General features: G+C 42.3%; 1 protein-coding gene across 2 annotated transcripts in view; it reads left to right on the top strand.

Moving 5' to 3' along the window:
- The window catches only part of LOC141166366 (protein FAM240B-like), a 66,543-nt gene that overhangs the window by 20,542 nt on the left and 31,434 nt on the right, over positions 1–14,567 (top strand). The window contains exon 2 of one of the 2 annotated variants that reach the window (XM_073652997.1): positions 13,263–13,362. The exons of the other annotated variant lie outside the window; for it this stretch is intronic. The gene's annotated coding sequence lies outside the window, so the exon portion shown is untranslated. The remainder of the gene's footprint in view (positions 1–13,262; positions 13,363–14,567) is intronic. 2 annotated transcript variants of the gene reach the window in all.

Raw genomic sequence — 14,567 nt, 5'->3', positions numbered from 1 at the left:
AATTGCAGACACCTGTGCTAATTAGTTTGGCAGGTGTGTCCAATGAAAGGCAAGACTACTTAAGAAGGCTCTCTCACATTATTAAGCAGCCTACATTTTCTGCCAAAATGGGAAAGAAAAAGGATGTGTCGGCTGCTGAGAAGCAACAAATTGTGGAGTGTTTAGGTCAAGGCATGACTACAATCAACATTGTGCGATGATCAGGATGAAGTGTCTTGGCAATCAAGAAGTATGTAGCTGATTCACAGTACACACGTGTGCGTGCTGATAAGGGCAAATTGAGGACTCTTTCCTACAGGCAATTACGTCAGGTTGAAAGAGCAGCAGCAAAAAAGCCTTGTCATAGCAGCAGACAAGATTTTGAAGCTGCTTGTGCCTCCAACGTCCCCCGAACAACAAGATGCAGGGTCCTTCAGAGGTTTGCAGCTGTGCATGCGCCATCCTGTCGACCTCCTCTATCCACTTCACACAAGCAGAAACGGCTCCAGTGGGCCAAACATTACATGAAGACTGATTTCAAAACTGTTTTGTTCACGGATGAGTGCCGTGCAGCGCTCGATGGTCCAGATGGATGGAGTGGAGGATGGCTGGTTGATGGACACCCCACGCAAACACGGCTACAGCGCCAACAAGGAGGAGGTGGAGTAATGTTTTGGGCTGGAATCATGGGGAGAGAGATTGTCGGCCCCTTTAGGATCCCTGAAGGCGCTAAAGATGAACTCCATAATGTATGTGGATTTTCTCAAACAGCACTTCCTGCCATGGTTCAAGAAGAAGAACCGTGTATTTCACAGCAAGATCATTTTTCTGCATGATAATGCACCATCTCATGCTGCACATAAAACATCTGCATCTCTGGCTGATATGGGCATAAAAGGGGACAAACTTATGGTGTGACCCCCATGCTCCCCTGACCTCTACCCCATTCAGAACCTTTGGAGCATCATTAAAAGGAGTGTCTATGATGGCGGGAGGCAGTTCACATCTAAGCAACAGCTCTGGGAGGGTATTCTGTCCTCATGCAAAACAATTGAAGCAGAAACCATCCAAAACCTGACAAATTCAATGGACGAGAGAGTTCAGAAGCTCCTTTCGAACAAGGGGTCCTATGTGAAAATGTAACATCACCTAGAATAAAGTTTTGAGTTGAAAACTGTTTGATTTCAGTTTCTAACAACCTGCTAATGCTTATAATTTCAAAAATGACCATTTTTTTGGTCTTTATTAAAATGAAAAGGTTGATCGAAAAGTTTGGGGGATCTAAGAGTGTGGCAACCCAGTAGTCATGATTACTTCGAATTCTGACAATATAAGGGTCATGCTGCAGGTAGTGCAGCAAGAAGGCACTTATGTGCCTTGCGCATCTCGGAGCCCCAAAATTATTTTCCGGGCTAGATGCAGCTAAAAATTATTTTTAATTTTAAATCTGGTGAAGCTTTAGTATAGATGGCCTAATAGGATCAGTGCTGCACACTGCTACAAAGCCCAAATTATTTTCCAGTCAAGATACAGATAAACATGATTAGTAATTTGAAAGCTTAAAACGGTTGGTAGGGTGATTTTAACCAATCATCAAGCTTTTACTCTCCCCAGGATGACACAGGGGTAGAAAAGTCGTTTCGGATCCATGATTTGTTCATCTTTATGAACGTGACTCTGTCTACATTATCAGTGGATAGCCGCATGCGCTTATCTGTCAGCACACCACCAGCAGCGCTGAACACACGTTCAGACAGAACGCTGGCTGCGGGGCATGACAAGATCTCCAAGGCGTAAGTGGCTAGCTCCGGCCATTTATCCAGATTGGAAGCCCAAAAAGAGCAAGGGTCCAGGGACACAGTCGTGGCTTCAATGTTTACTTGGAGATACTCCTGTACCATCGTCTCTAGGCGTTGACTATGTGTCAGACTTCTTGTCTCCTGTGGCCTTGCAAAGGATGGGCTAAAAAAGTGGTGAAATGATTCCGCAAAATTGATGTTACCAGCAGATACTGTGGTTCTGTTACGGTTTGAGTGCTGAACACTTGACGGTCCCACGGTTGGCAAGTTGGAACTGTGAGATTCACTACGTGCACCACTGGTATTTTGTGGAAAAGCACATGTAAGATTCTGCAACAGTCTCTGCTGATACGCCTGCATGCGTGCATCCCTTTCTATGGCAGGAATAATTTCAGCAAATTTACTTTTGTACCGGGGATCTAACAGTGTGGCAACCCAGTAGTCAGGATTATTTCTAATTCTCACAATTCGAGGGTCATGTTGCAGGTAGAGCAGCAAGAAGGCACTCATGTGTGTTGCGCATCCAGGAGCACCAAGTCCCTGTTGTGTTGGTGGCGAGGTAACAATCATGCTTCCTTCCTCTGTCCTCTCCCCCCAACCTCGCACAACAGAAATGTGATCAAGGTCTCCCTCATCTGATGAGTCTTCCATCAGTTCGTCCTCCACTTCTTCCTGGGCTCCTGCACCTTCCTCACTAGTTTGGCTGCTACCATGCTCCCTGCTAAAACCATCTCCCCCACCCTCACATGCCTGCCGCCTTGGTGCTGCCGACCGTCTGAACCTTGCAGATGTTAGCCCTTCCGCATACAACTCCTCCTCCTCTACTTCCTCCACCTCCTCTTGTGCCACCACCTGACTCCGAATTCTGTTTAACATGTGCTCCAGCATGTAAATCACTGGAATAGTCATGCTGATAATGGCATCGTCAGCACTAAACATCTTCGTCGCCATTTCAAAACTGTGCAGAAGGGTGCATAGGTCCCTGATCTGAGACCACTCCTCCAGCGTGATTTGCCCCACCTCTGAATCTCGTTGGCCCAGGCTATACGTCAGAACGTATTGCACCAGGGCTTGTCGGTGCTGCCACAGTCGCTGCAACATGTGCAGAGTTGAATTCCACCGGGTAGGCACATCGCATTTTAGCCGGTGAAGTGGCAGGCCCAACGACTTCTGTAGAGATGTAAGTCGCTGAGCTGCGGGATGCGAACGGCGGAAGTGAGCACACAGCGACCGTGCCCTCTGCAGAAGGCCATCTAGTCTGGGATAGTGGGCTAAAAATTGCTGGACAACCAGGTTCAACACGTGAGCCATACAAGGCACGTGTGTGACATTGCCCCGGCGAAGGGCCGCACCCAGGTTTGCAGCATTGTCGCACACGGCCTTCCCTGGTTTCAGGTCCAGTGGAGACAACCATTCATGAAATTGGTTCTCCAGAGCTGACCACAACTCCTCAGCTGTGTGACTCACATTTCCCAGACATTTCAATGTAAAAACCGCCTGATGACGTTGAGCCCTACTGCCAGCATAGTAAGGAGGTGTGCAGGATCCCTTCTGCGCAGTTAGAAAGCTTGTGGCATGACCAGACAGGCTTTGGGTGCAGGTGGAAGACCGAGAGGAGGTTGAGGAGGCAGAAGCAGTGGAGGAACTTTGACATAAAGAGGATTGACGCACAATTCGTGGGGACGGCAAGACTTGGACAGCAGCCCCTTGTCCTGCTGTCACCATAGTTACCCAGTGCCCAGTCAGCGACATGTAACGCCCCTGTCCATGCCTACTCGTCCAAGTGTCTGTGGTGAAATGTACCCTGTCACACACAGAGTTTCTCAAAGAAGCGGTGATGTTATGTGCGACATGCTGGTGGAGCGCAGGCACACCTTTCTTTGAGAAGTAGTGCCGACTGGGCATCTGGTACTGGGGCACTGCGACGGACATAAGGTCTCGAAAATCCTCTGTGTCCACCAGGCGGAAAGGCAGCATTTCTGTAGCCAAGAGCTTGCAGATGGTGAAATTCAACCTCTTAGCTTTCTCATGGCTAGGAGGAAATGGTCTTTTACTTGTCCACATCTGAGGGACCGAGGGCTGGCTATTGTGCTTAGACGGGGTTGATAAGGGTGTCCCCGGCAAACTGCCGGTCTGTGAGGAAGATGCAGGCGGACATGTTAGGTTGCCTTGATCCTAAGGTGGTGCTATCGATGTCGGACAGCGCTCAACACCAGCTTGTGTTACCACCTCCAAAGAAAATGATGACCTGCCAATCACGCTGGCTGTTGCGGGTAAAGAGGTGGCAGGTCTGCGCCCCAAAACAGGTGTGACTGCTGTCCCCCCAGTCACAGAGGATGAAGAGGCCGCGGATGCACAAGATATGGCAGACGGCGGTTGGCCCGGCCGGCTAGGCCGCATTGTAGCACACTGAGCTTCCCACTGCAACTTATGCTTCATGTCCATGTGCCGGTTCATGCATGAAGTACTCAAACTATGTATTTTTTGGCCTCTACTTAGCTTTTGCTGACAAATGTTACAGATAACACGAGTTGGGTCATCTTTATCGATCTGAAAAAATGCCCAGGCTATGCAAGGCTTAGCACCCATGCGACCTGAAGAGCCACCACGACTTGTGGTGAGAGGCAGAGTTGTGTTTGAGGATGCAGTTGTTGACGTGCTTCCAGTACTACGTCTCTGTCCAGGAAGGCGCAACCTGACCTCGTCGTCACTAGCATCTTCCTCCACCTCCTCTGCTGACCTCATCTCTTGGCTGACTGTGGGTTGACAGTAAGTGGGATCTCCGACCTCATCATCATCACCCTGTGCGTTATCACACCCGTCGTCCTCAGAGCCAACCTGTTCCTGCCCTGACAAAAAACTAAAGTTGTCGCTCCAATCAGGTATTTGAGTCTTATCATCGTCTTCCTCATTGTCTCCACCAACAGGAGTTACAGTTTGGGAATGAGGGTCTACATTATGGTCAGAACCTTCTGCGTCTGGTCCTGGATCCGACTCATAAAGATTCTGGGCATCAGTGCAGATCATTTCCTCGTCTGGATTCACAGAAGCGCTGGAGTCGACCTCTGATTACCAGGCTATAGTATGAGTAAACAGCTCTGCAGACTCAACCATCTGTTCTACCTCATACTCAGACGGGCAGCTGGAGATTTAGGAGCTGTGAGGAAGCAAGTGCGATTGGGGTGACACCTTTGAGGACTGGAGTATTTGTGATGTTGAAGTTGATGTGGAGGAGAGCCCACTTAAAGGAGCACTTGATATCCGTTGAAGCACCTGCTGTTTTTGTGCCTCATCTGGAATTTGTAGCGATTGGCGTGGCCGTAAGAAAGGGATCTTATCACATTGTCCGCTAAAAGAAGTAGACATTTTAGTTTGGCTGGAAGATGGTCTTTCTTCTGCAGATGTTACTGTTGCTTTAATACCTACCCCACGGACACAACCTTTTTTCCCCTTCCCAACACGCCTATTCCCCTTTCCACCAGCAGCAGGCCTTTTTCCACTCATTTTGGTGGTTAACTAATTCACAACTCTGGAGTTGTTTGCACAAAAAAACAATGGATGGTAACCGAGCAGAGCTGAGTGGCCAAACTGTGGTATTAGGCCAAAACTATTGGCTGGGTTAGATGCAGAAAAAAATTATTTTGAATTTGCAACCTGATGGAGGTCAGTATAGATGGATTAATAGAACAAGTCCCACACACAGCTAGAAGCCCAATATTTTTTCAGAGGTAGATGCAGGAAAAAAATATATTCAGTTTGCAACCTGATGGAGGTCAGTATAGATGGACTAATACAACAAGTCCCACACACAGCTAGAAGCCCAATATTTTTTCAGAGGTAGATGCAGAAAAAAATATATTCAGTTTGCAACCTGATGGAGGTCAGTATAGATGGACTAATACAACAAGTCCCACACACAGCTAGAAGCCCAAATATTTTTTCAGAGGTACTGTAGATGCAGATAAAAATTAGTTTTAATTTGCAACCTGATGGAGGTCAGTATAGATGGACTAATAGAGAAAGTCCGACACACTACTAGAAGGCCAAATATTTTTTCAGAGCTAGATGCAGAAAAAAATTATATTCAGTTTGCAACCTGATGGAGGTCAGTATAGATGGATTAATAGAACAAGACCCACACACAGCTAGAAGCCCAATATTTTTTCAGAGGTAGATGCAGGAAAAAAATATATTCAGTTTGCAACCTGATGGAGGTCAGTATAGATGGACTAATACAACAAGTCCCACACACAGGTAGAAGCCCAAATATTTTTTCAGAGGTACTGTAGATGCAGATAAAAATTAGTTTTAATTTGCAACCTGATGGAGGTCAGTATAGATGGACTAATAGAATGATGCTATGCCCAAAAGATTTTACTTCACTAGGTGCAGTAAAAAAATTGGTATTCTATACACAGGTGGTATATCTTGCAACACAGATAGGCTACTCCACTGACTAACACACTCTGCAATAGGCCAAAAAGGATTAGCTTTGCTAGATTCAGCCAAATGCTGTGAAAAAAACTTGCACAGCACTGGCACAGACCTGCCTGGCAAAAACTGATAGGAACTGATGTAACCTAGTCCTGAAAAGGACTGCAATCACAACTATTCCCTACTCCCAAGCTATCTGTAGATTTGTGCGAAAATTGTCTTGAAATTAACAAGGTATAGCGCACACAGCAACAGCGGTGCCGTCTACCACGCAGCTGCAGCAGTGAGAAAATGGTGGCGACAGGGAAAATGGCTTGGTCTTATAGGGCAAGGACATGTGACATACACTGCCAATGACACATGCCCTTGCTTGTGTGAAAAAAAGCACTTCGCTCCGTGTGTGCGCTGCTGATAGGCTGACAGATTGCACCTCCCCACTGCAAATGCGGGAAAGAGAAAAAAAAATGGAGATATTCATTATTCCTGCAGAGATCCATCCCCTGCCCCTCCCCCCACCCCGCTGTACACTCAAACTGCGTATTAACATTAATTTTCATCATTACTGAGAAAAAATCCAGTTATGATTTTGGTGCACGAACAGTTATCGAACATAACCTCGAACAGCCGAATTTTTCTCAAATTGTTCGTGTTCGCCGAACGGCTCGAACACCGCCCAAAACAGCTCGAATTTGAGATTGGCGAACAGTTCGAGTAGAACAACGCTCATCTCTACTCATTTACTCACATTGGTCAGAGTGCAATTCGATGTTTTTCTCACATTGCACTCCTCTGATATATACACTATTGTGAATGAGCCCTTATAGAGACATCGACAGAAATAGTGCCTGATTCATAATTTGCTTTTTTATTACATTACTTTTTTTTTGTTGTCTTATGGTATTTGATTACAATAGCAGTCAACACTAGGAAACTTATTACCAATCAGGGTATAAGTAAGGAAAACAGCAGGGTAGACATACTAAAATATATTTTTTAATGTGAAATACTAAAAAGCATCCTGGCTAAACCACAGATTAACAAGAATTGACACAATTCTGGTGCTCTCCTTCTACCTTATCTGATGGATCATGTTACCTGGAATACCTCTCATTAGAACACCACCTGAAATGCGGTGAGACCGTTCCTTTTATTGATTGGTATTTTGTGCCATCCTGTATTTGCATTGGACATAACTATAGGCAGGAAGATTATCTTGCTATTGTCTATCATTCAATTATATTTTGGTGATTTATAAGACATGAGGATGTATATGTTTTATTGTGTCAAATCTTGTTAGTCTGCTGTTTAGCCTGGAGGCTTTTTAGTATTTCACATTAAATGTTATATTTTAGTTTCTCTACCCTGCTGTCATATGTTATTTGTTGCCATTTTTTACTCCAAGTTCTTCAAAATGGTGAACACGGTTCATGAATTTTGTGCAAAGTCAAAAATGTTCTTTATTTTTGGCTTTCACCTTTATGCACTTTTTTGCCCCGAAAGATGCACATTGCGCAAAATGAAGAAATAAATGCAACAAAATAATTGACACACATAAAATCACTCCAGGGAAGAGTACATTTGCTACAAATTTTTAAACTCTTCAAAAAGTGGCAAATGATGAATCAAGCAGAAGCCTCAGGACGCCCTAAATTCCAACCACGATGGTGAACATTTAAAAAATTGCAAGCATACAAAAAATAGAAGTAAAAAATAGTAAAAATGGAAAGATATATCAATATATATATGACACAAACAAAAAAGTCATGCCCCATCAACAGAGCACAGTGGAAGAAAAGCCACTGCTCTGCCAACCTGATGTCAGCAGAAACTACTAATGTGCCGGCAGGAACGGCCTGTGACCACTCTTTGCCAGCAGAGATCGGCACTGGGCACCACAGAAAGGTAGTTACTAGTGTTGAGCGAGTATGTTCTATTAACCCTTTCGGCGAGTATGCTCGGGCCGAGCTCCGAGTATTTACAGCTGCTCGGTGATATGGTTGAATCGCTCCCGTGTGCATGATTTGCAACTGTTTGACAGCTTTATTACATGTGAGGAATGTGTAAGAAATAGACATTCCTCACATGTAATAAAGCTGTCAAACAATTGCAAATCATGCACACGGGAGCGATTTAACCTTATCATCGAGCAGCTGTAACTACTCGGAGCTCGGCCCGAGCATACTCGGACAGAACATACTCGCTCAACCCTAGTAGTTACCAACTATCTGCCTGTTAGTTCTTAGACCTATAGTAACAGTCCCAGATTACCCCTTCAAGTGTCATAGTTTGTTCATGTGTATGTAGTTCCTCCTTAGATTGAACTGTATGATCTCTCAGTTTATGTTCTGTGTCAGTTCTTTACTGTAGTCCTCTATGTTGCGATGATGCAGACAATAATTATTGCGTGTCACAAGAAAAACTGTTCGATCTCCCACAATGTCTGACTGCTGCTTTTTATTGTTTTTAACGAAAACTGGAATCTGCGGCAATATAAAACCCCCTTCGCCCTGATTTTTCTCCTAGCTGTGTGTATTAAACACCATGTCTAAATGGAATTCTGCATATTTATTACTATTAGTAGATTTCTAAATGCTTGCTATAAAATAATGAAAGGTCAGGACATGCATGTTTATATAAATGATCCCGTAAAAAAGATTTGCTCTGCGCAGAATTGCTGAGTGATAAATCTTGGTAAAAATATGTATTGTATTCATTAGTGCCTGCTAGTTTTATAAGAATTATAGTTTCCCAGTGGCAGATGCAAATGGATCAGATGTTAAATCTTACTCCGCGAGTCTAGAAATATCCCTGAGCTGGTAATTAACACTTTGGACTACTGTAAGGGTATCACATAATTCAAGCCACCAAGGACCAGAGTCTGGAATTCATGCTCATTACCACCCAAGAGAAAATGAAGCCAAAGATTACATAATAGGACCGGATGGTTGTTAGCTATTTAACCCTTTACTGCAGCCATGCTAGACAACAGTATCAGCTCTCAGTTATTTTTTGGAACCTATTAAAGTGAAGATCCTTTATGAATTTGGAAACTGAATTGTCAGCAGTTCTCTCATATCCACCGTTCACCCGGAATTTGTGCCTTCGCTTTGCCTTATAGCTAATATAGAAGGGCAGCATTGGAGTATTCAAATGCGTTATGACTTTTTACAGGATTTTGTTATATATTATAGTGGTTGAATAAATGACTTTAATGGCTCCGTTGAGCGGTGTAAGTGCCAGATGTGGGGAACAGATTTGGGTGGGGTGAACTGTAAGAGCGCCGGATGTCAGAACCCCACTTATCTGGTATTGATCAATATCATAGGTTAGGACAACCTCTATAAGGAGACCAAATGCCCAGAGAGTCTTCTTAGTAATGTTCCATGAGAAAAACATGCAAAATAACTCTCTGCTGAATAGAAATAAAATGATTTAGCTAACTTGTAGAGGTTGTTCAACCCTTTAACCCATTATTGCTCTATGAAGTATATATCCGTATGTATCTCAGCACAAAAATGAGTTATCATTATTTATTTTTATAGCGCCAGTTATTCCATGGCACTTTGCTTGTAAAAAGGGGTATACATAGCAAACAACAAGTACAATAGTCTTGAACAAAATTGAGTCGCCAGCTGGTATAGGAGGAGAGAGGACTCTGCCGTGAGGGCTCACAATCTACCAATCTACAAAAACAATATATTTTTTTTTTTCAAACAGCTTATTTATTGTACAAAACTAATATGAGATAAATAAAACTATATAATTCTACTGGCCCACAGTTAACACTAAATTTGTGCAGCACGTGAATAGCATAAAATTTAACACACAAATTAAAAACAGCAGAATTATTTTTTTTTCCCCATGAAGAGTTAATAAAAGTTAGGCAAGAAGTTACGTATACTGCAAAATGGCTCAATGGACAAATACAATTCATTGTACAAAAAAACAAGCCTTCAAACAGCTACGTAGACAAAAAATGGAAATATTACTACTACGAGTAGAATACAATGAGGTAACAAACAAAAACACGAAAAGCTTCATCTTAAAGGCCCAAATGGGTTATTAGTGAAGGGGTTAACAGGCTTTGAAACATAGTTTGAGATATTAACCAAATCTCTTCTAGCTGTTACTGGTGAATTAGTTGTCTTTACTACCTGGAGAGAACCAATTTGCATGTCTTTCCATTGAGTATTGCCAGTAGGACTCCATACATAGGTTGTGTCATCAAGAAGAGATGGCATCACTAAAGCTCCACCATGTCCTAAAATTTTCATTTTTCGACAGACATTTTTCTCTATTTTTTTTCCCACAATGAAGTCATGTTGATTGATAGCCCGCTCCCTGCTGTGATAGGTTGAGCAGGCTGTCAATCAACATGACATCGGTGGTGACACCCACTATAGAGGAAAGAGGAGGAAAGGAGCTGCTCTGTCGATGTGATGTCACTGGAGGTAGGAGAATCACCAGCAGGAGCAGTACGTGGCTATTCTGATCCAGGAAAGATCTTTGCGGGGCAGCACATTTGGGTAGTTAGCAACTACCTGCTGATAAGTGCTTAGCCCCATATGGAACATAAGTCCTTGGATAACTTCGGTAAATTTCATGATTTACACTGATTTTTTTTTTTGACACTGACTGACAATTGTTTTTTTTTTTTTAGGGTACAATTTTTATATGGGATGCTCAATTGTAAAACGTATACGTCATGACCGAGATTATGTACTATGTTCGTTATTGAAGCTCTATGTAACAAATTTAAGAAGGCGTCTTTATTTTATCAGTATTTATAGAAGCAATCTAAATAGACATAACCTATTCAAAGGTAAGCCTTACAGGAATAAATCAAAAACTGAATAAAAAAGCATTAAACAAGACAATCTAATTTAGACACAGGTTTCACTCATCAAGGATATGTGGGTTTTATTTAGTGCTAATATTTCAGCTTAAAGGATTTTAGAGAAAGAAGTAAAGAAAAAAATCATTGCTTAAGAAGAGAAATAATATAGGAGTAAATGCTATAACTGTTCTTGTTTAGGCCAAGTCAGCGGCCGTAAAAATGTCCTGTATATTTACAGTTAAGTGACCAGACAACTGGCGACAAGCATGGAAATGATTTACATGGGACCATTTAATGAGCTCAGGATGCACGACTCCCCAGCTACCATGTCACAGACGGCACATTTCCAGACGTTTTATTCTATACTCTACATTGTAGGTTGTATGCAGTTAGGCTCGGGGATGTGATCTTTTATGGAAACATTCTCAACAACCTTGGCTCAGCGTTTGCTTGCCAGGTCATTAAAAGCACTGGCGGCCCTATTAGTACTGGGTAATGTTGCAGTAGAGGCTGTTAGGAGAAAGGGCATATTGCTTTATATTCACAGCTCTGACGGATACCCAATCAATTTCACAGCCCTTTTGTTTTGCAGTACACAGCCTTTTATATCGTAGAGTCAGGAAAGCAAATTAAATCACACAACATAATCTTTATAATCCGCTATTATATTTCTGATTTTCAGAGCATGAACTCTTAATCAAAACTGGAGCAAGTACGCAGATAGACAATGCATGATAAGGATTTTCCTACTTACATTTCATGATTTATATTATCAGAGCTACTATTAAAGTTAGCTGTGTAGTGTACGCCTACTGTAAGGAAATCTGAATTATCTGCATAGAGCCATGAGACATAAATGCTGACATTACCAAAGTTAGATAGAAGATTAGTGTTGTTCGGCGGCTCTAAAGTGTCGTACAAGTGACATTTCTAAAACTTGCTTAGCTATAAATTTGTCGACGCTTGATAATAATTTAAAGGGACTTAAAAGCTTTGTTTTTCTATTATTTTCCCTGTTTTACTCTCCAGACGTAGATAAGATTGCATGATCATAAAGGAAAACGGTTGTAACTAGTAAGTTGCAGTTATACCTACCATCTATTATTCAAGCCCATCATGTTTGAACATGGAAATTGCCTCGTCAGAGAGAGAGAGCGATTGAACTCTTGTTCACTTATTCAAGCTATTTACATAATTAAATTCTCGGAAGAGCATTGCATGGCCATTAAGTCTCCTTACACCGGCTTGGCACTCTCCATAAGAAGAAAGATTTCCCCTTAGACACCTTGTTTGAGGTATGTCCCAATTCAATAGGTTGATGTGTTAATGACACATTGTGTATGAAACAGCAACATGCATATAGTTAGGTCTATAAAAGAACTTTGAGACAAAAAGACAAAGCGCAGCCTCTGAGTTTGCATAAATTGTGCAGGAGGATGAAAACATGAGCTTATACAGTCTTCTACTGCTAGAAATTCAAAAAATGTATTTTCACCCAAGCAATTTATCACAGGAACTAGAGATCTATCTATTTCCCTATAGCCATATATGCTGAGGTCACTTTGACATTACTAAGCATCCTGCTGCATGTGCAGGGGAGCACTTTGCGGGAATTGTGGAGTGTGTAGAGAGGCGTTATACTGTGCAGGAGCCATGAATGGGCTATCATACTTTGTGGGAACACTAAGCGGCTTTGCTAGGGGTACTAGTTCTGTATAAGTACCCAAAAATAGCTGGTGTGCTTTGGGATGCTCTAAATGCTATAGTACTTGTCTCTTTTAATGCCAAATTGCCCAATCAGATAGAAAGATAAGCACTCATTTGTCAGGATGTGAGAGAAAAGTAAGTAGGCAGTGTGTGGATATTATAAAAGCAGTCATGACTGTAAAAAGGGCCCTGGCCAGTGTTTTTTTTTATATTTTGTTTTATTATATTATTCATTTAATGTTGGGCTTATGAATGAAAATTTAAAGGTATAACATGTTAAAAAGAAGTGCTGAGATGAACTCTTATAGAAAATTTTTTTAGAAAACTCTTATTTACTTAGAGGCATTTACTGAAAGCAATTCCTAGTGCGGCATATTTTATTTTAAGTTTAAAGCGGACATTTAGCTAAGGGGGACATCTAGCAGTACTAGTATCGCTTTGCAATCTATTGTTTGCTAAACACAAGCAATTTAATTTGAAGGACTCTGGTCCATCATCCATTTCAGAATTCTGTTGCTGCTGGAGGATACTTCTACGAACTATCTCCCACTTGCTAAAATCCCTAGTGGGCCTACTTATCAGAAGAGCCGCTGAGAATGTTGTCAGGTAAGCGGTGGTTCGTAGGTCTCCTGTCTGACGACCACAGAACACAGATGTGGCTGCTGACCAGGGTCCTGTGAATTGATCCACACATTTCTGTTTTTTACATTTTTTCCTTATCCTGTTTTGACTTTTACTGTCAAGTACATCCACATTACTTAAAAGTAATTTTATTTAGTGAAAAATGTTCTTGAGTCAGCTTATTATTGTGTTAGTTATATAACGGGTGGGGTGGCAGCCAAGGCTGAGGAGCATTCCCCGCACACTGTCACGCTATAGGAAAATGGTGGTCATAACTGTGTGTGTGTGTTGCTGTTACTTTGGCGATACACCTCTGCAGACCTAGAGTCCAAAAATAAACTTTCCATTACTAAACAACTTGATGAGAAGTATATACATAAGAATGCTGGCACAACACAACATAGTGATCTATTTCAAGTGTTTATTTCTGTTAATGTTGATAATTTTGGCTTACAGCCAATGAAAACACAAAAGTCATTATCTCAGTAAATTAGAATACTTTATTACAACAGCTTGAAAAATGTTTTTAAAATCCAAAATGTTGGCCTACTGAAATGTATGTTCAGTAAATGCACTCAATACTTGGTCGGGGCTCCTTTTGCATCAATTACTGCATCAATGCGGCGTGGCTTGGAGGCGATCAGCCTGTGGCACTGCTGAGGTGTTATGGAAGCCCTGGTTGTTTTGATAGCAGCCTTCAGCTCGTCTGCATTGTTGGGTCTGGTGACTCATCTTCCTCTTGGCAATACCCTATAGATTCTCTATGGGATTAAGGTCAGGCGAGTTTACTGACCAATCAAGCACAGTGATACTGTTGAATTTAAACCAGGTATTGGTACTTTTGGCAGTGTGGACAGGTGCCAAGTCCTGCTCTAAAATTTCCTGGTAGATGGCTGCGCTGACTTTGGTCTTGATAAAACACAGTGGACCTACACCAGCAGATGACATGGCTCCTCAAGCCATCACTGATTGTGGAAACTTCACACTAGACCTCAAGCAGCTTGGATTGTTTGCCTCTCCACTCTTCCTCCAGACTCTGGGACCTTGATTTCCAAATGAAAATTGGAACTCTGGGACCTTGTAGAGTGTGTCAATGACTGCCTTCTGACATCTGTCAAGTCACCAGTCTTCCCCATGATTGGGGAGCATACTGAAACAAACTAAGGTACATTTTTAAACACTTAGGAAGC

This window comes from Phyllobates terribilis, unplaced genomic scaffold, assembly GCF_046119375.1.
Source record: "Phyllobates terribilis strain yellow unplaced genomic scaffold, ASM4611937v1 Scaffold_1__5_contigs__length_1240528914, whole genome shotgun sequence".
Lineage (NCBI taxonomy): Eukaryota > Metazoa > Chordata > Amphibia > Anura > Dendrobatidae > Phyllobates > Phyllobates terribilis.
This window is presented reverse-complemented; position numbering and strand designations above follow the sequence as displayed.